Genomic DNA, 22,133 nt, shown 5'->3' on the forward strand with positions numbered 1-22,133 from the left:
AATCTTAAGACAAGTAGACGTTAGAAAATATCACATGGAAACAAGCTTATATCTCGAATTATAACTAGGCTATGAAATGATAGATCCCACACTAACTTCAATTAAAAGATCACCTCCTCACTTATCATGTCAAATATTTTTTTTATAGCTTCAACCTATAAAAAAATATTATTTTGGATATATATTTACAAATGATACATCACTTGATAGCAACAACCAAACCCTTCTCTTGGTCGGAGAATTTACGGTAAAGCTAACTCGATTTGTTCATCTTAGCAGCAATCAAATGATGGGAGCCATAAGATAGATTCATAAAAGGGAAAACAAATAGGTAGAAGTGAAAAAGAAACTACTCCAAACATATTTGCTCAGGAGTACGGTCAAACCTCTCAAGACGGGCAAGAAATTATCCACTGCCCGTTGAACTAGGATGGAGATATTCCTTTTCTTTCGGTTGAAGACATTTCTTGAGTACAACATTTCCTCTATCTAATACATACAATTGTTTGTAAACCGGACCGAAAATTGAATCGGGTACACAGTTGAACCGGCCTCAATCAAAAACCGGCAAAAGACCGGCCTAATATCGAATCCAGTTCAATTCGACTTGATTAGCGGCGAACCTATTTAAGGCGGCCATGGCTCGTTCCCGGCAAATCCTCTGAAACCGTTGATATCTTTAATGTCTTGAATCCCAAGAATCTCAAGTCTGTCCGCCTTTCGTCACCTTCCCGAGTAAGTCCTCCATTAGGGCTCTAGTTTGGCATTCGATGATTGATGTCCGCTGTGTTGAATGTGATTCTCGATCGGTTTCATTGTTTCCTATTTGAGAATCGATTGATCACTTCAGAGGTTAGGGATGCATGCAGTTCTTCAGCGTCAAATCATGGGAAAGCAATTTGGTCGTGTGTGGGGGCTCTGTAATATGCTGTTCGATATCCGAAATGGCCCTTTCATTCTATGGGAAGCATGGAGATTTCCGACTGCAGATGAACATTGGATACAACCATTATGTTAGCCTTTCGGAGTTCACGTACCTGAATTGAGGAATAAGAAAGTTCCATGCAATCAAGATAGAAACTGCAGATGAACATCGCTCGCTCACCTCTGCGGACTCCACACTCCCTCTTGCTTGCTCCAAAGAGCCCCCAGCTGTCGCCGCAGCTATGACGGCGGAGGTGGAGGGTGAACTGCATTTTGTGAGAGGAGAACAGTCAAACAAATGCCTGATGGCTAAAGTTTTTTGCAATTAAGATTGTGGAATCACAACTCCAGGAAGATCCAGTGTTACCCATGGTCCCGACGAGTATATGATCCTGTGCTCGACTCCGGTAAAGAAAGAGCTGGGCCTCTCGTAATTGTAAAAGTCGGTTGTTCGGGAACCGGAAGAGTTGCGATTTCGCTATGGAGCATGAAAAGTGCATCTGACATTGTGGGACGATCACTCGGGTCGTCTTGCACACACGAAAGCCCTACCTTAATACACCTCAAAACTTCATCTCTATTGTAAGCTGCGTGCAGCGCTGGATCCATCGAGTCCAATGCTTTGTTGTCATTCCATAATTCCTGTGCCTGCACAAATGAAGTTTCAGTAAGTCCAGAGAAAATGGCCGCGGGAAATGGATAACATAAAAGAAAGGGAGACCAAATGGACTATATATTCACATAAGCGAGAAGGCTCGGTATTCCTTGGGACTGATAAGAGCCCGTGTTACGTTTCCCGCTAACAATCTCCAGTACGACGACACCAAAGCTATAAACATCGAACTTGACCAAGAATACTCCGCTCAAACCATATTCCGGAGACATGTATCCGCTGCATTAGAGCATAATAAGATAATTAAGCCACATTCAGAATATCAAATTTTCACCACAGATATTGGAAGGTGATAATGTGGCGACTGCCTTGTGTACGGTCCAACAGATTCTTTATCCAGACAAAATAAATGGTATGCGCATCTACAAAAACTTACTATGTTCCGACCACCCTTTGCGTGCTTGCGTCAGATTGTTTCGCCTCAAATATCCGTGCGAGGCCAAAGTCGGAAATTTTGGGAGTCATCTCCTCATCAAGTAAAATGTTGCTCGTTTTGAGATCTCTGTGAATGATTTGCAGCCTAGAAAATTCGTGAAGATAGAGCATTCCTCCCGCAATTCCCAAGATAATGTCAAAGCGCATCTTCCAGGTCAGCAACAAACACCTTGTTCAATCTAGCAAGGTTTGAATTTTTATTTATGATGGCAGCGGCAAATATTTTTTAATCTAACTAGACTAACTTAAAATCTTCATAAAGAGAAAGAGACTGTTGAGTGCTACCTCTTAGAGCTATGCACGGAAGCATATAAAGGAATAGGAACATGAAATAAGGTGCTTACCAAATATGAAGGAATCTAAGCTTTTGTTGGGCATGTATTCATATAGTAACATCATTTCATCTCCTTCGACGCAATATCCTACTAATCTGACTAAATTCCGATGCTGAAGTTTCCCGATCAACATGACTTCGTTCTTGAATTCTCTTAGCCCTTGTGCCGAGCCCCTCATCAGTCTCTTCACCGCAACTTCCTCTCCTCCAGGAAAAGTAGCCTGAAACAAACTCAAGAAATAGAGAACTTCATCACCATGACCCAGTCAAGAGCCCCAGATGGTAGAAGAAGAAACCATTTTATTTACCTTGTATACAAGCCCGAACCCGCCTCTTCCAAGTTCGTTCTCCTCAGAGAAGTTATTCGTGGCTAGTTGAATAGTTTCAAAATTAAAATACGGCACGTCGATGTCTTTCTTGTCATCCTCCTCGACCAGGGGTGACTCCATCCGCCATTTCATTCGTTCCCCCATGTCCTGTAGATGCAATTGAGGAATTTCGGCTCTTCCCTTGTTGCCTGAAGTGCCAGCTCCAATTACAAATTGTTTGCTGTCTTATTATCGTATTTCTAATCATGACAGATAAAAAATATGGATGTGATTAGTCGTTACCTTGCGCAATACCAAGCCACCTTCTCATGTAAAATAAGGCACCCACAAGGAGGAGGAAAATTGCGACACCGGTAGGAGCAACTATATATACAAGTTTATTTTCTTTCTGCTTGGATCCTCCACCTACTACCGCTACATAAGAGAAGAAAATGTAAGTAATGTACTTTGGACAAGAGTTAAAACGAATATTTGTAGACACAGTCACTCGTTAATTTGATAGAAGGACAGGCGATGACTTCATAGTGCATGGTCACGATCCCTCTTATAGTCATAGGAAAAAGAGTAACAGGTTCAGTTGGCGCAAGTCCACGACTCTCATTTCATTGCATGCATACACCTTACTTAGGATGGTAACTGTAAAGGCAAATGCTATTGAAACTTTGACAGGGGGGTCATATCTCGGCAATCTTGGGCCAAAGACAAACTATAGCTACATCTATTCTGGTTTCGAGCTCTTCTCGCTGACCTATTACAAATTCCAAATGCACGCTGAAATTATAGATGCTGACTATATGGAATTTTTCAGTTTGCTTCCAGGAGGAGCTAATCATCCTAGTAGTACTTTGAATGATAAACCATGGAGATAGAAAATAATGATTTGGGGGCACGACATAATCTTCCACGTCGACTGGTAAAACCTAATGGTTACATTTCCTTCTAATTCGTTATTCATGTATGCAGCAGCTACAATTGCAGGTCAATTTACAAGATCAGCATTCTCACCCGAAGAGCAATTGAAGCTTGAAGAATTCCAACTAAATCCCAAGTTGCAGAGGCACCTTGTCATTCCATCCGGTGCTCTCTTGCAAGTTGTATGTGGCCAAATGCAGTCTTTGGGAAAACTGCAGATTGGCTCCTTTGGCTTCCGCCACACGATTTTCACTTCACTCAACCGCGTACTTCCCAAAGAGTCATTCTTTCCTCCACTACACCCGCTACTCACCTGAAATGGCGAGGATTGGTTAAGCTGCAGAATGACATCCACCAGATTGCAGTTGAGTGCATTGTTGACCTTGACGGTAAGGTAGCGAATGATAACCATTCTGTTTCAGAATGAGTTCCTGAAACAGAAATAGATTTTTCTATTTCTGGTTCCAGGATAAGTTTCTAAGAAAAGAAATCCGTTTGATAACGACAAAAAATTTCTATTTCTGGAACAGAAACCCGTTTGATAACAGCACAAAATTTTTATTTCCTGAAACAAAAACCCGTTTGATAAACAACACAAAATTCTATTTCCAGGAACAAAAATCCATTTTTTTAGAAATGGAATAAAAATAATTAGAAAATCCAAAAAATTCCTAAAAATCTCAAAAAAATTCAAAAAATCCAAAAAAAATTGAAAAATTGTAGAAAAATTCATCACAATTTCCAAAAAATAAAAAAAATTCAGATTTCGGGAAAATAGGAAATTTGTTGAATTTTTTCAAAAAAAATCAAAAAATCAAAAATTTCAAAACTTCATAGAATTGCTTAAAATACCTGTGGCCACCCACTTTTAGCGAAATTTAAATTTTTTTAGGTGCCCAAAAAAAATAAAAAAAATAAAAAATTTCAAAACTTCACAGAATAGTTTAGAATACATGTGGCCACCCACTTTGAGTGAAATTTAAATTTTTTAAGGTGCCCAAAAAAATTCAAAAACTCAAAAATTTCAAAACTTCATAGAATAGCTTAGAATACCTGTGGTCATCCACTTTGAGTGAAATTTTAATTTTTTGAGGTGAAAAAAAAGCAAAAAATCAAAAATTTTAAAACTTCACAGAATGACTTAGAATATCTATGGCCACTTTGAGTGAAATTTTAATTTTTTTAGGTGCCGAAAAAAAAATAAAAACATAAAAAATTCAAAAATTTTAAAACTTCACAGAATGACTTAGAATGCCTCTAGCCACCCACTTTGAGTGAAATTTAATTTTTTTTAGGTGCCCAAATGGTATTTTTGATTTTTTTGATTTTTTCATTTTTTTTCGGCACCTAAAGAAAATTAAATTTCACTCAAAGTGGATGACCACATGTATTCTAAGCCATTCTGTGAAGTTTTGAAATTTTTAATTTTTTGCTTTTTTTTTCTTTTTTTCGGGACCTAAAAAAATAAAATTTCATTCAAAGTTGGTGGCCATAGGTATTCTAAGCCATTCTGTGAAGTTTTGGAATTTTTACTTTTTTGCTTATTTTTATTTTTTTCTGGCACCTAAAAAATTAAATTTCGTTCAAAGTGAGTGGCCACAGGTATTCTAAGCAATTCTGTGAAGTTTTGAAATTTTTTATTTTTTTTTATTTTTTTCGACACCTAAAAAAATTTAAATTTCGCTCAAAGTGGATGGCCACAGGTATTCTAAGCCATTCTGTGAAATTTTAAAATTTTTGATTTTTTGCTTTTGATTTTTTATTTTTTTAGGCATCTAAAAAAAATAAAATTTCGCTCAAAGTGGGTGGCCACAGGTATTTTAAGCCATCCTGTAAAGTTTTGAAATTTTTGCTTTTTTGCTTATTTATATTTTTTTTGACATCTAAAAAAAATTAAATTTCGCTCAAAGTGGGGGGCCACAGGTATTCTAAGCCATTATGTGAAGTTTTGAAATTTTTTATTTTTTTTATTTTTTTCGGCACCTAAAAAATTAAATTTCGCTCAAAGTGGATGGCCACAGATATTCTAAGCCATTCTGTGAAGTTTTGAAATTTTTTATTTTTTGCTTTTTTTATTTTTTTATTTTTTTCGGCAGCTAAAAAAAATTAAATTTCGCTCAAATTGGGTGGCCATAGGCATTCTAAGACATTCTGTGAAATTTTTAAATTTTAAATTTTTTCATTATTTTTTATTGTTTTTGGCATCTAAAAAAAATTAAATTTCTCTTAAATGGGTGGCCATAGGTATTCTAAACCATTTTGTGAAATTTTGAAATTTTTGTTTTTTTTTATTTTTTTCGGCACCTAAAAAAATTTAAATTTCGCTCAAAGTGGGTAGCCACAGATTATAAACCATTCTGTGAAGTTTTGAAATTTTTGATTTTTTGCTTTTTTTTCCTACCTCAAAGATCGTGACTTCCAAATGAACATGTGTTTTGAAGAAATAGTTCTCTCAGAAATGATTCTCATTTTTTGTCTAAAAATAGAAAACCTACTTTTTTTTTGTTCTGACTTCTGGTTCAGAATCGGTTCTGGAACAAAAATTTGTTCTAGAAAAAGAAAAATGGAATTGCGTTACCAAACGGGATTCTGGTCCAAAACTATTTCTGGGAACAGAAAACCAGTTCTGGACAGAATCAGAATGATTATCATGCGCTACCTAAATGTTCGAGCTTCTGGAACGACACTAGTCACTCTATAGCGACCCTGGGGCCGTTCGAAATAAAGCTGGCCATTTTTGTTGTCACAGCTAAATGTAGCATAAAGTGGATCACCACATCTCCCTCCCGTGCTTAATGGGTAGGGAAATACATTAGTTCCACAAGTTCCACAGCTCCTGCTAGCAGATTCTGTGATAAGAGAGAATTAAAACAACGTCAAAAGGTCACAAAGCCAAATGATCTTGAAAAGGCAAAGAGGTCAGGACAAAAGGAAATTAACCTATGTCTGAAAGTGGCACTCCAACATAGAGGTCGTGACCATCTTCCACAAACTCCTGAATATTCTCGAGATCTTCTGACCAGAAATAGCATGTGCAGGTGTTGCTCTCCGTCTGGCGCTGATACAGCTTGAACCAGTGGCACTCTTGCCTGCATTGCTTCTCGCTGTCTGCCCAGATCTGCCCGTCCGGCCTCCCGGCCTTCATCATCTTCAGATTCAAGAAAATTGGACTATTGTCACCGTTCTTCCCGCACGACAGCGACTTTCTGCGGCACCCCAGAGAGAAGTCCCCCAAGTCTGGCTGCACCAGCTCAAACCCCGGCAAGCACTTGCACATAGTCTTATTTCCATTCTTATCGTTGCAGCTCCCGAACTTGCCACACCAATTGAATACGCTGCACTGGCCCATTGGCTCAGACTAGACCAGTGTCGACATGCTCAAGAAAAATGGCAGGAGCATCACAAACAGGAACAAGCAAATGAAGTCGTTGGTGGACCAATACCTCGTCCTCATTGTCACTGCGATCACTCGCTCTTCCTCTCTCTGAACTGTGGCAAGTTTTTCAAGCTTTTGTGAAGTGAGGTAGAGTGGAGACTTATTGCAAGTAGGTTGAAGAGGTCGGGCTCGAGGAGAGGGCAGCCGTCAAGGTTGAAGTAGTTAGAGGGAGAGCCGCCGGCGGTGAGGATGGAGTTGTGGGCAGGAGGGTCGGCCGTGCTCGAGAGCTTGGGTTGCGAGAAGGCGAGGTGGTCGAGGGACGGTGGGAGAGAGAGGACGGAGGCCCAGTTGCCGAAGTGAAACTGTGGTGGTTGCCCGTCATCGCCGGTTGTCCCCAGCTTCCTTAATAGCCGGTTGCCCATCGTCGGAGAGAGCAAAATATTCTCTCTTCCTCTATTTGGGAAGCTTTCCCGCTTTGGTTCTGTCTCTCTGTCGTCCCTCTTTTGGCCTCCCTAGTCCCTACGACGAAGCAACTAGGAATGTGACAGGGACCCGCTTATTTATAATCATTTGGGGTCGTACCCCGGCTTTTGATCTCCCTAGCATTTACTAAGCAAATTGGCTTGTCAACCTGACTTGGACTTTTGGCAAAAGAAAAACAAACGAACAAAAACTGACGTCAACTCCTAATCTTATTGCTTTCTTATTCGAAGATCATCCTTTGAACTCTAATCACACATAATATTTGTAGCTAAAAATTGGGATAGCATCATTTGTTTGCCATACGCAGATGGACTGGAATGTATGATTGGGAAACGCTTGCAATCAAGATAACATGCAACACACGAGATATGAGCAAAGTTTCTAAACTCAATCAAATAAGATAAGCCAGAAGTCACTAAAGAGAATGAAAAAAATGAAGTCACAGCACAAGTCTTAAGGTCACAAACGCAAATGATCTTGAAAAGGAAAAAGGGCCAGGCCGAAAGGAAATTAACCTGTGTCTGAAAGCCGTACTCGGACGTAGAGGTCATGATCATCTTGGGCAACTCGATCCTGCTCCATTTCATCTCGGCCTTCGCGTCTCTGCTGCGCTTCTGTTCTCGCTCGTAGAGGCCTCTGCGTGTGTGGAGAGAGAGAAAAGAGGTGGACAGAAAGAAGCAGCGGCGTGCGGAAGGGAATTGTATTAATGCACAACAAGCATTACAAACAAATATTCATAACCCCACGATGATGCAGGATCTCTGCTTTTTGAATGCAGGATAGATCCTGCAGTTTTTCCATGCTGCACAACGAGCTCCACCTATAAATATTAATAGCCTCTTCTTACTTAGTAGTGATTGTGACGTTTACCAAACAAATCAAATCATAGTAACGCATTTACGATGGACACGTGATGTTTATAGATCCTATAACAGGAAATCACAGAAGAGAGCCAAACTTTTGTATCTATCGAGTGCCACCTGCAAATTTTCATAACCCTTTACTCGGTAGGGATTGTGACGTTTACCAAACCAATCAAATTGTAGCAATGCATTTACTACGGACATGTGATGTTTACAGATCCTACAACAGGAAATCACAGAAGAGAGCCAAACTTGTGTATCTATTGACCTACCTTTGTTAGAGTACCTTTGGTATTAGACTGTTAGTTTTGTTTGTGTGGTCACATGTTTTAGCCATAGCTAACATGGGAATTTGGCGAGCGTATCTACCAGAAAAGATCGCGCTCTTGATCAAGAACCATGTCACAAGTTTATATCAAAAATTCTCCATTGGGTAGAGACACTTGTGTAGGTTGCAGATCAGCTATTCATTAACTAAGGATTCATATTTTTATGGTTGAGGTAAGGCGGGAAATTCAGACTTCCCTGTTAAGGACGCCTTTATTTATGTCAATTATTGTTGCAGAGCCTTACCTTTAAGAGCATTATTGAAGGACAAAACTCTTCCTTCCTCTCTCCTTTATGGGTTGGACCCCATTCACAACCACCTCTCACTTTCACCTCTTTAACCCTCCGAAGTTAATAAACCCACCCTACCAAATCCAATTGCCACCATTCATGAACACGTCTCGTATCTCTCTATTCGACACTTCCGGAATGGCATCAGTAAGAAACCCTAGGACTCGACGGTTGTCGTCCACATGCCAGCGACGAATGCTCAGGTTTCGTTGAGTACTAAATATAAATACCCCAATGTAGCTTTTGCTTTTCTCGAGTCTTCTCATCTTTGTAATTTTTATTTTGGTTTTTTCTTTTTGGTCTGATTAGATAAACTATGCGGGTTGGGAAGAAGAAAATATGAGATGAGTTGGGTCCTGTTGGGCAATGACAAAATGCAATTTGCACTCTCCATCTCATCTTTAATTGAATATATTCTATTGCAATACGTGTCACAATAGAAAATTGAGGTCAGAAATGGTAAGATTGTAAAGACATCAATTGGAGAGTGTGATTAGGAAAATAATCAATTCACAAAATCTTCAAGAGGCAAGATAGCATTTTTACATTTCAAATCATCTTCATGAAATATGTATATGTATATGTATATGCTTTTGACAGATGGCAAAATAGTGGTATTCGGTTAGGTAAAAAGTAAAAGTGATAGGTTGACCAATAAAAGAAGTTATAAACATTGAAAATTTATCCACGATGGCACTAAATATATGGAACATGTTCTTGTCATGGTTCCATTTGCTGTATTCCCAATCTATTATTTAGAAACTTTGACCTATCTCTTCAACAAATATCCTCAAAAGACACAAGAGTCCCAATGAGTAAAGCGTGCAAAATAGATACAAACGCATAGTCTGATTTAGAACATGTCCACATATATAATTGTCGCGCCACGCTCTCGCGTGCTAGAATGGAGGTATTTTTCTATACGGGCCTCTCCCAGACCATACCTCACGTGACAGCGGGGTTTACTTGATTTAAATTTGAACTTGGAGTCGCAACTAGTCATTTACGGTAAGTTGACTAGAAACCTAATTGAGGTACGGGAGAAGTACCGCAATCCTACGAACCAAAGATTCTGGATATGGGACTTGATTATGTTAACGATCTCAAATTGAGACCATTAACGCCCTTTCGGTACCTAAGAACGATATGGCATGTCTAGCGTATCACACGGATCCCTAAGGTCAATTCACTAATCTAATCATGAACAAACAGTTAAGCACCAAGAATTAAGTGCACATCCAATGGCAAATCAATCACAACAATCCTAATTTGGGCACTAAAAATGAAAGTCAAGCAGAACACCCAAACCCTAACGAAGCTCTAATAGCTTGTTCATTTCATTTGTGAAGGTTTAGGGTTTTTTAGGGGTTTTGTCCCTAAATTTGGAATTTTCCAAAAAATGCCACTTGGGAATTTTGGAAAATCCAAATTTCACTTTTTATGACTAGCCACAATGAATTTTAATCATTCTGTAGATTTTCAAAATTTTTGAAATTTTTTTTTTTTGAAATATTTTTTGGAATTTTTTTTTAATACCGAGAACTGATTTTTTTATGATTTTCTGGAAATTTTTGAGAATTTTCCAATTTTTCAATTTTTTATTGATTTTCCAGAATTTTTAAATTTTTTATTTGTATTTTCTGAATTTTTTAATTTTTTATGGATTTTCTGAAAATTTTTGAATTTTTCTGAATTTTCTGTAATTTTTATGATTTTTATGAATTTTCTGCAAAATTTTCAAATTTTGCAAGAAAATCTAATTTTTTTTTAGATTTTTGTGATTTTTAGTTTTTTAGAATTTTTCTAATTTTTATATATATATTTTATATATTTTTTTAAAATTTTTCCCGCCGGAGCCAGTCGTCCTCTCCGGCGTGCCCAACCCCAAAAACGGCGTCGTTTGAAGTGTTTTTCATTTAAGCATTTTCACAAACGGTTGGTGGGCATTATTCCATGTTTTCAGTTTTCAGGACCGTCGGTTCGAGCTCACCGCCGGCGAGCCTCCGGCGACCTTTTGGCCATTCTGGTTTTACTAAAACGGAGTCTGTATATTCTACTTTCAATTCTAACCTATTCTGCACGCCGACGGACGTTCACCGGCCGGCGAAAAACCCGACCGAAAACCCTAAGTCACAACTGACCAAACCGAGCTTTTCAAAGCTTCAAATCCTTATTCTAATCGCCCTAGCCGTCTAAACCGATTCCTATCACTAAAAAACATCAAACATAGGTCGAGGCACACTAACCTGGATGGTTTAAGGCCACGGCATTGCTCCGGCAGGGTTACCGGAGCTCCGGCGAAGAGGTTTTAAAACGTGGCCGACTCGGTTTATGCCGTTTTTCATCCACAAATGCAATCAAATACATGAATCATGGTCAGAAACATGTTTCGAACATAAAAATACCAAGATTAGTCAAAGAAATCACTCAAACATGCACATTGAGGACAAAATTAAATTCTGGAATTTTTTGATAAAGCTGATCGGGAAGAGTTTTTACCTGGTTCGTTCGTCGGTCAAACGAAATTGTTGAACTGATATGCCCCCATAAGATTGTTCCTATACTCTCATTATTCCTCCCAGTGCTCTTGGTTTCTCCGGAACAGGTCTAAGTCGAACGGAAGGCACTCGGTTTCAGGTCCTCACGGTCAGATTTTCCGGCTTGGCACGGCGAGGGGAGGTCACGGCCAACTCGCGATTCGCCGGCGCCCCGCCGTCTAGGGCGGCACCGAACACTCGCGGGGGGACCTCTGATCCTCTCTCTCTAATTATATCTCTTTGATTTCGCCTCCTTCTCTCTCTTCTCTCTCTGTCGAATTTTCTCGAACACCCTCCGTTCATGTACTTCAGTTTTTTCCGTTTTTTATCTTTCATTTCTCGCTCGAAATTTGGCTGGAACAGAATTATAATGGGTTTTGGTTGTTTAACGATGCTAGGTGGATGATATAAAGCTGTAAAAATCTATTAAAACGTTCTCAAATAACTGGAACATGATCGATGAAGTCTCGGGTCCGAAACAATTTTCTGGGTTTGTGCATGTGCTGGGGAATCGGGCGAAGAAGATGAACTATTCGGATCGGGTCGGGTCAACCCGCCCGACCCGGAAGTTCCGGTTTTGAATTAAATCGCAAATTAAGTCCTATTTCCACCAAATTTTCGAAATTCGACCCCAAAATTAAATTTCGCATCATATTCCGAACCCAAACATATAATTTTCCCCAATTTTTATTATAATTGTGCCCAAAAATTTCTCATTTTTATATTCGGGTTAATAGGGTTTTGTTTAATTTGATGTCCTAATGACCTGATTAGGAAATATTACTGCCAAAATTAAATTACCCACCCCTGATTAACCCTAGAAATGATAGTCTCATATTTCGAAAATTTCATTTTGGGCACGATTCCCAATTTGGGTTCAAAATTCTTAATTTTCAATCAAAATTGGGGATTTTTTTATTTTTTATGTAAAATCGTGCAATTGGACCCACCATTGTGCAATTCAAGGTCCTAGAATCAATTTTTGTGAAGACACTATGACTTAAAAATGTCTAGAAAAAATTTAATTTCATTTTTGGTTCAATTCGGGTTTAATTTTGCCCAATTTTGGGAAAAACATATATCCGATTGAGATTTTATAAAATTGACATTGTATTTATGAAATTAGATTTAAAATAAGATGAATGACTATTTTTATGGAATCTTATGATTCCATTTACTATTTTTCTTGATTTTCTTGATTATTTTGACTAAAAGAAATTAAGAAAAAATGCAGAAAAATGCTAAAAAAATATTTTTTTGGTTTAGAAATAGGTTTCTAGGCTTGGCCAAGATCCCTAGACCTAATTTTGAAATTTTTGAAAATATGACAAAAATGAGCTAAAAATTAGGTGTCAACAGCTGCCCCTCTTTGAGATTGAGCTCGTTAGAGGTTGATCTCAAACATAAGATGACACCTGAATTTTTAGTCGACTCACTGAACAAGATAAAATGGAAATTTCACAACAACTTATCAGGGTATTTGCTTTTGAAATTCTTGATCTAATCCAAAGGTTCTCTTTTTGGAACGCATTTTGAAAGGTTCTTGATGATTGAGAGACAGAAACTTACTTGTTTGTGAGAGTTTCTTTGTTGCTCATCCAAGGGCATGAATTGATGGTAGTGATGATTATGATTATTATTCTGATTTCGCTGTTTAAGGACGAACCATGAACGCCCGAAGCTCTTCGCCTGAGGACTTGAATTTGCCTAGTGGTTCCTTACTAGTAGGACTTTGAATTTGCCTAGTGGCTCCTCACCAAATAGGACTTTGGAATTAGCCTAGTGACTCCTCGTCAAATAGGACTTGCAATTGCCTAGTGACTCCTCGTCAAATAGGATTTGTATAATAGTTTTCTGAAGCTACGGTTTTCGATCACTTACGGAGGGTCAATTCTCCAAGGCTACAAATCCGCGATCACTCAGAAGAACTATAACGAGGCCATGTTTTAGGCCTAAAAAGTCATCCAAAGCTACAGGTTGCGAACACTCGGAGGGTGATGGCTCCGAAGCTACAAACCTGCGAACACTTGGCAAGACTATAAAAATCACCATGAATAGGCCATTCTTCGGGCCAAAAAGTCATCCAAAGCTACATGTCGCGAACACTCGGAGGGTGATAGCTCCGAAGCTACAACCTGCGAACACTTGGCAAGACTATAAAAATCACCATATTCAAAGCTGCAAAATCGCGATCACTCATGAGAATCATCACTCAGAAGCTACGAAGTGCAATTTGCTTTAGAATACCTGTTTTGTCTAGTGGCTCCTCACCAAATAGACTTGAAATTTGCCTAGTGACTCCTCGTCAAATAGGACTTGAATTTTGGAGACCTGCCATGTAATTTTACCCGTAGGATTTTGAAATTGCCTAAAGGCTCTTTGCCAATAGGACTTGGATTTTGGAGACTTGCCATATAATTCCTCACCCGTAGGATTTTGGAAATTGCCTAAAGGTTTTTTGCCAATACGACTTGGATTTTGGAGACTTTCCATATAATTCCTCACCCGTAGGATTTTGGAAATTGCCTAAAGGCTCTTTGTCAATAGGACTTGGATTTTGGAGACTTTCCATGGAATTCCTCACCCGTAGGATTTTGGAAATTGCCTAAAGGTTTCTTGCCTATAGGACTTGGATTTTGAAGACTTTCCATGTAATTCCTCACCCGTAGGATTTTGGAAATTGCCTAAAGGCTTCTTGCCAATAGGACTTGGATTTTGGAGACTTTCCATGTAATTCCTCACCCGTAGGATTTTGGAAATTGCCTAAAGGCTTCTTGCCAATAGGACTTGGATTTTGGAGACTTTCCATGTAATTCCTCACTCGTAGGATTTTGGAAATTGCCTAAAGGCTCATTGCCAATAGGACTTGAATTTTGGAGACTTTCCATGTAATTCCTCACCCGTAGGATTTTGGAAATTGCCTAAAGGCTTCTTGCCAATAGGACTTGGATTTTGGAGACTTTCCATGTAATTCCTCACCCGTAGAATTTTGGAAATTGCCTAAAGGCTCATTGCCAATAGGACTTGAATTTTGGAGACTTTCCATATAATTCCTCACCCGTAGGATTTTGGAAATTGCCTAAAGGCTCCTTGCCAATAGGACTTGAATTTTGGAGACTTTCCATGTAATTTTTCACCCGTAGGATTTTGGAAATTGCTTAAAGGCTTCTTGCCAATAGGACTTGGATGGGGCCATGCTTTGGGCCAAAAAAGTTATCCAATGCTACAGGTTGCGAATACTCGGAGGGTGATAGCTCCGAAGCTACAATCCTGCGATCACTTGAGAAAATTGTAAAAATCACCATATTCAAAGCTGCAAAATCGCGATCACTCATGAGAATCATTATTCAGAGTCTACGAAGTGCAATTTGCTTTGAAATATCTATTTTAACAAAATGTGATTTTAAGAATAATTTCACGAAACTTTCGTATGGTTTTTTAGTTAACCAAAAACTATTTTGAAACGTGGTTTTGAAAAAACAGCATTCTTCATGCCGATGCATTTTGACAATCAAATTTCCTTTTAAAGGAAGTATTTGAGCAAATAACTCGAAATCTTTCGAGAAATGTTTTGAATGATCATTTAGAATACCTTCATTAGAAAGGATTTGTCTCGATCTATGAATTTGGTCTTTCTTTCATTTGATTCAAAGGGGACTGATCCGATATCCCTCAATTTTATCTCTCCTAACCAATCCTTAGGTGTTCGGAGATATTCGCAATGTATACAATCCAATTGATCCGATAAGGTCTTTCAAAAGGTTGTAATGTTGGCTTGGTCAATGGCTATTCAAAGGATAGGCATTCTGAGGTCAAGAAAAGGATTTCATCATGTTTGACTTCGGGTCTACAAGTTAAGAACCTCGAGGATAAGATAAGACAATATTGCACACACTTCTTTAAGTGATGGCTTCAGTCATGAAATCATATTTTCACTCTCAACATCCCAATCTGAAGAGTCTTTGGGGAGAGGTTGTAATGTTGGTATTGGGTAGGCTCAAAAGGCTCAATTGTTTTGTTTTGAATTCAGGGTTTTCATGAAATTGGCGATCTTCTTGGCATCACCATCCTTTTCTTTTGTCCACTAGGGATCTTTTCTTTTCATGACCACAAGAGTCCCTTAGATGCTCATCATGGTCTTTTCTTTTCAACTTCTAACTTGTTGTGATCTTTGATTTTGCACAATCTTTGCTTTTCTTTTGATTTCTTCTTCTTTTCTTTTGCTTATTTTTCTGGGCATTGGCCTTGCTTTTATCAGGCACACTGCTTTTTCATGCCCCAGACTCCTTTGTCCTTGGTTCAAAAGAATCTTCCTACTCCAGTGCGTAGGTGTCTTCGTCTTCAGTTATGACGACGTTGATAAAATTCTCTTCAAATAAGCCCAGCAAGACAGGCTCTGCTTCTGCATGTAAATTTTCTTTTGCAAGCAGTTTGGGAGGTCCAGGAAGGTTTTCTCTAATATGAATATGATGATAGGGTAACTCTCTAGCCTTACCCTTCCACGTTGATGGGTTAATGGTTTGATCACCTCGGCTTCCACGGCCTTCATGATTCTTTTGATCTTGGCCTCGGCCTCCATGGTGATTACTAGTGACTTCATACCCCACCCCATACTTTTTCTTTGCGCCAAATGGGATAATGGGTTCTTTAATTCCTTGCGCTTTTGTCCCAAGCCCACCATTATGGTTAAATCCATATTGGCACAATACTTTTCCGGACATAATAGACAGTGCCGAAAATTCCGGAGACTTCATGATACTACCAGCAGGAATTTGTATCATGGAAATCATCTCGAGGGAATGATAACTAGGCTCTTCTTTTATTTCAGGCTCGACATAAGGTATGACACTTTCCTTGTAAGTGGTAAAGTCCGTCTCCCCGTGCACGGTAATCATTTTATCATTAATAACGAATCTAACCTTTTGATGAAGACTAGAGGGAATGGCGCCAGCCATATGAATCCAAGGCCTCCCTAGCAGTAGGTTGAAAGTCCTTGGAATGTCTACCACTTGAAAATCGATCAGGAAAGGTACAGGACCTATATTTACTTCCAGTTCGATGTCACCGATAACATCATTCTTCATCCCGTCGAACGAACGTACAGTTACCTTTGAAGGTTTGATAAGTTCTTCACTAATTCCCAAGCGATGCAATGTGCTTAATGGACACAAATTAAGTGCGGAACCATTATCGATCAGCACTCGTGACACCTCCTTGCCTCAGCATTTGACGGCAATATACAGGGCTTTATTGTGGGAACACCCGTCAATTGGGAAATCTTCATCTGAGAAAACAATTTGATCTTTTAGAAGAATGGCACCAACAAAGTCTTCCAGTTGTGCCTCATTAATCGTTTCTGGGACATGCACCTCATTAAGAAGTTTCATAAGCACCATTTTGTGGCTTTCTGAAGACTTGAAGAGATCCAGTAAGGAAATCTGTGCCGGCATCTTCCTCAATTGTTCAATTACTTCATATTCACTTGTCCTCATGACTGACAACAACTGCTTGACATCCTCTTCAGTTACTCCCTTCTTTTTGTGCTCACCTTCTTTTGTGACATAACATCTTCCCGATCTGGTTATTGCATCAACTTCTTTAGGCGTGTAGTCCCATGGTACACATTTGGTATAAAATTTTTCCTTTGGAGGCAAAGTAATGATCACAGGCTGAACCTCTTTATCTTCGATCTTTAGTTGACCAATTGAGAGCTCAATGGTAATTGGTTCAACATGATTCTTCTCTTCGTCAAGTCTATCCACTTCATCAAGATTAATCAATAGTGGTGTAATCATGGACATCCTGCTTTTGTCAGCTTCCATAATATCCATTCCACCCCAACCGTCAGGCACGATATTTTCCTCTTTGGATGCCCATGAAGGCGGCGTGTATTTGACACGATAGTTATACCGGCCACTGTCTTGTCCCAGATAATCCACAATTTTGCCTTGTCTTCGTGCTTTGCGAACAAATCGTTTGTCTCCTTGGCGAGCCTTTTTCTTCATTTTTTCGTCTTGATCTTTTTTCTCCTCAAGACTTAATTTATTGATTGGGATTTCATCCATGCCTCCCCATCCATCAGGCACAATAGTTTCGTTTTTAAAAGCCCAGGGTGGAGGTGTGTACTTAACACAGAAGTTGTATTTTTCACTGTCTTGACCAAGGAGGTCTACAGTGTCACCTTGCTCAAATGATTTCAGACGAAATCAAGTTGTATTTCCCCCGCTCACGATTTTTCACGATTCTCTCTCTCTCTCTCTCTGCTCTCAATTGCGTGGAGTGAAGCCCCCCGAAAGAGAGCCCCCGCCCTCTATTTATAAAGATGGTTGCCCTTTATGGATGAGAGCTTTTATCAGATAATGACAAGCTTCTTCTATTCAAATTCCAACTCATTTCACGGCCTGATCTGATTTTCTTTTGAAGCTCGTACAATGATTTTAATGCGGATATCTTTATCTCTAAAAGCCTTCATCCTCTAAATTCTCCTCATTTTACTTGATTTCGAAATCACTCAACCCTAATTTATCTCTTTTAATAGATTCGAATTGATAACTACGGACAATCAAATAACCACCGGAAATCAATCTTTATCCGCAAGGAGTTGAGTGTGGAATTCAAACTCGCCATGATCGACCACATCTTTTCCAATTACACACACGACTGCACGTGATAACACCGCGCTCGAGCCATATGATTCACACATGATTGCAAATATGAATTATAATGATATTTTTGTTTAGGGGTCGGACCAACCCCTAATTTTCTTGTGCGATAAAGAATTAAATATGATAGCCAAAATTTAGGTGTCAACACTAGGCACCTCCAAATTTTCATGAACCCTAACTTAGTTGTGATCGTGACCTTTACCAAACAAATCAAATGGTCGTGCTTTGGTAATGCAATTACTATGGACATGTTTACAAATCCTGTAACGGGAAATCACAAAAGAGAGCCGAACTCTGTATCTATTGTACTAGTTTTGTTTGTATGATCACATGTTGTAGCCATAGCTAAGATGGGAATTTGACGAGCGTATCTACTGAAAAAGATCGCGTTCTTGTTCGAGAACCACGTCACGAGTTTATAAAAAATATTTAGACATAAATTATTGTTGATAAAGAATTGTTTTTATCGACTGATTATTTCAAGTGACATAAGCAATTAATTTTTGGAATATATTTATCAAATTATTTATTTTTCGCGAAACAAACGAAGAATAATTGTTAATACCTAAATTCATATATAATTTTTTTTGTAACTTTTTGAAGTTTGTAAAATATTCTTCTTTTGGCGGGAAAGTAAAAAATTTAGGGCTCGTTCGTCTAAGATACAGCAAAATTAGAAAATCCTTTTTTTTTTTTGAGTTTTCGAGCAAATTCCAAACTATTATACAGCTTTAAAAGAATTACGAAAATGTATGCGTGAATCTAATAGTAATATTTATATGTTACGAGAGAGTTTCAAATGTTCTAGACTTTTTAAAAAGTTAAAAAGTACCTACATTCCAACATTAAAATTAAATAAAAAAATCAAAGATAAAAGTGAATTTTGGGCAGACAAAAACAAACCCACGATTTGGGAAAAAAGGAAAAACAAGATTTTACCCTCTGTCCATCAGGAAAATTGCAGAGCCTTGCCTTAAAAGAGTCATTACAGTGAAAGACAAATCTCCTCCTTCACAACCACCTCTCATTTTCACCGCTTTAACCCCTAGTCGCCAATAGGCATATTGCTGATAAAGAGATTAGGACGGTATGGGCGAGCATCATGGGTGCGAGATTCGATACCTGCGCTTTCTATAAAAGGCAGAGCAAAAGGCAGAAAGAGAGAGGAGAGTAATGGTGAAAGACAAATCTCCTCCTTCTTCTTTCTCTCTCCCCTTTTATAGGTTGGACACCATTCACAATCACCTCTCATTTTCACCCCTTTAACCCCTAGTCGCCAATAGGCATACTGCTACAAAGAGATTAGGAGGGTATGCGCGAGCATCATGGGCGTGGGATTCGATTCCTGCACTTTCTGCAAAAGTCAGAAAGAGAGAGCAAAGTAATGGTGGAAGACAAATCTCCTCCTTCCTCTCTCTCTCTCTCCCCTTTTATAGGTTGGACCCCATTCACAATCACCTCTCATTTCACCGCTTTAACCCCTAGTCGCCAATAGGCATATTGCTGACAAAGAGATTAGGACGGTATGGGCGAGCATCATGGGTGCGAGATTCGATACCTGCGCTTTCTACAAAAGGCAAAGCAAAAGTCAGAGAGAGAGAGGAGAGTAATGGTGAAAGACAAATCTCCTCCTTCCTCTCTCTCTCCCCTTTTATAGGTTGGACCCCATTCACAACCACCTCTCATTTTCACCGCTTTTACCCCTAGTCGCCAATAGGCATATTGCTGGTAAAGAGATTAGGAGGGTATGGGCGAGCATCATGGGTGCGGGATTCGATTCCTGCACTTTCTATAAAAGGCAGAGCAAAAGTTAGAGAGAGAGAGAGAGGATAGTTAATAACCCCTTAACCAAATCCAATCGCCACCGTTCATGAAAACGTCTCGAATCTATCCATCACTATTCGACTTTTGGAATAGCATCAGTAAGAAACCCTAGGACGTATTTTCACTTATATAAACCCAACGTTGATTGCATCAAATACCTTTTTGTGTTCCATGTGTCGGCTAACGTTGGCCATCATATCACGCACTTAAATGCTCTAAATTATTTGTGATCAGCAAAAATGTGATTGGTTTTTTTTTTTGTTGGTTATACCATCCTCTCTTTAACTTTGGAATCGCGGTTTCAATACATTATCGCGTACAGACCTAGAAAAAACCTATTCGGCCAATACATAATAACTCGTTCTATCCTCCATCTCTGCGTTGAAACAAAGCAGCGTGCATTCGTGGAGCAAATTCTCCTAGTTCGCAGCATACAATGCTTCTGCCATAATTGGACAAAAACTCTAATTCAAAAGGGCACTGCACGCAATTCCCTTCGTTTTCAAGCGGTAAATCGGTCAATTAAAGCGGATGTGACATTCTGATGTCTCCGACAAATGCAGAACTAATCACATGGTCATCAAGAGATGCCCTGTGGAGTGATGTGGCGTGGGATTAATGCTTTCCTTAAGAAGATATAGCTTCGAATCGCGAGCAAATGCCTTTTGAAGTTATTCTTATATGTCAACTACATAGACCGCCGGTCATATTTATTCACGGTCTAAAAGCTAAGTGTCATGTGAGAAAGTTGATGTTTCGATGAACAGATACTGGTCCGTAAAATGGTGTTTTTGTGGGGCGAGTTGATAAGTCTCTTTATTTTAGTGGAAAGTTAATCATAATGCAAATGCCTTTTGACATGCTCCATTTTGACCATATAGTCCTATCCTATGGTTTACAACTTCGAATACATCGAAAATAGACTTTTCGGTAAATGGGATTGTACTTGTCACATCTTGAGCATTCAATCTACTTGAATTACATTGAAAATCGCCATGGGCCTATACATTCCATCTAGAAATGAAAAATGTGACCAAATGGAGCATGTTGCCCTATTCATTCATTCTATTATAAATAAGGCATTTTGATCAAACATTGATTGTCATTTGGGCATTTTTTTAACAAAATTGTGTCAACTAACTTTGCATAATTAAAAAGATAAGAGAAGTGGAACGACACTTACTTACCGACACATTTTGCTTGGTTTTAGGTATACCAACCACAAAGACAAGCATATGCAACAAGTGAGGTTTTGACACCTAAAAGGGTGGGGATATACTAAAGGCTCAAGGTCACCACTTTAATGGACAAGGGTTCCATTCCAATAGGCGATCGGCCTAAAGTAATGGAATATTATTCCATCTCGGTGGTCGGTATTGTATTTAAACGATCCCATGAGAAATCGGATCACAGTTTCGCTTAAACACGTACCTCCTAAGGGTGATCCTAAATGTAGCCGGGGTTGGGCCACGGGTGGTGTGTGCGAAAAGTGTAGTGCTAAAGCAATTTAAAGGCAAGTACAACAATTTATAACCAAACATCACTTCTAAAATTTGTATCAAATCACATTCAATCCCAACACCATCCTGCAAAACAAAGGTAAGCATAGACTACACCCCTTATACCTCCCACCTGCATCACCATTTAACACGTCATTAGTGGCACGTACCTGGGATCCTTGCGAGCACAAACACATGCATATCGTTCTATCTAGGCCTAAGTCCACTTAGAAATTTAAGATTTCCCCAGTGGAGTCGCCAAGCCTGTCGCGCCACGCTCTCGCGTGCTAGAATGGAGGTATTTTTCTATACGGGCCTCTCCCAGACCATACAATGGATCGCCACAGCTTCCTCTCGTGCTTAAAGGGTAGGGGAATAAATTAGTGCCACAAGTTCCACAGTTCCTGCTTATAAATCCTGTGATAGTAAACATTGTACAAATATCAGAATCGATGCATATGCACATTCATTGAACTCTAATCACACATAATATTTGTAGCTAAAAATTGGGATAGCATCATTTGTTTGCCATACGCAGACGGACTGGAATACATGGTTGGGAAACGCTTGCAATCAAGATAACATGCAACGCACGAGATATAAGCAAAGTTTCTAAACTCAATCAAATAAGACAAGCCAGAAGTCACTAAAGAGAATGAAA

At 39.0% G+C, this 22,133-nt stretch overlaps 1 pseudogene; it reads right to left on the reverse strand.

Annotated features, from left to right (window-relative positions):
* Nucleotides 1–330: 330 nt before the first annotated feature.
* On the reverse strand, nt 331–7,701 carry LOC115667306 (G-type lectin S-receptor-like serine/threonine-protein kinase At4g03230; annotated as a pseudogene).
* Between the last annotated feature and the right edge of the window lie 14,432 nt (nt 7,702–22,133).

This window comes from Syzygium oleosum, unplaced genomic scaffold (genome assembly GCF_021117445.2).
Source record: "Syzygium oleosum isolate NSW1041296 unplaced genomic scaffold, Sole_v2.1 Sole_v2.31, whole genome shotgun sequence".
NCBI classification, from domain to species: domain Eukaryota; kingdom Viridiplantae; phylum Streptophyta; class Magnoliopsida; order Myrtales; family Myrtaceae; genus Syzygium; species Syzygium oleosum.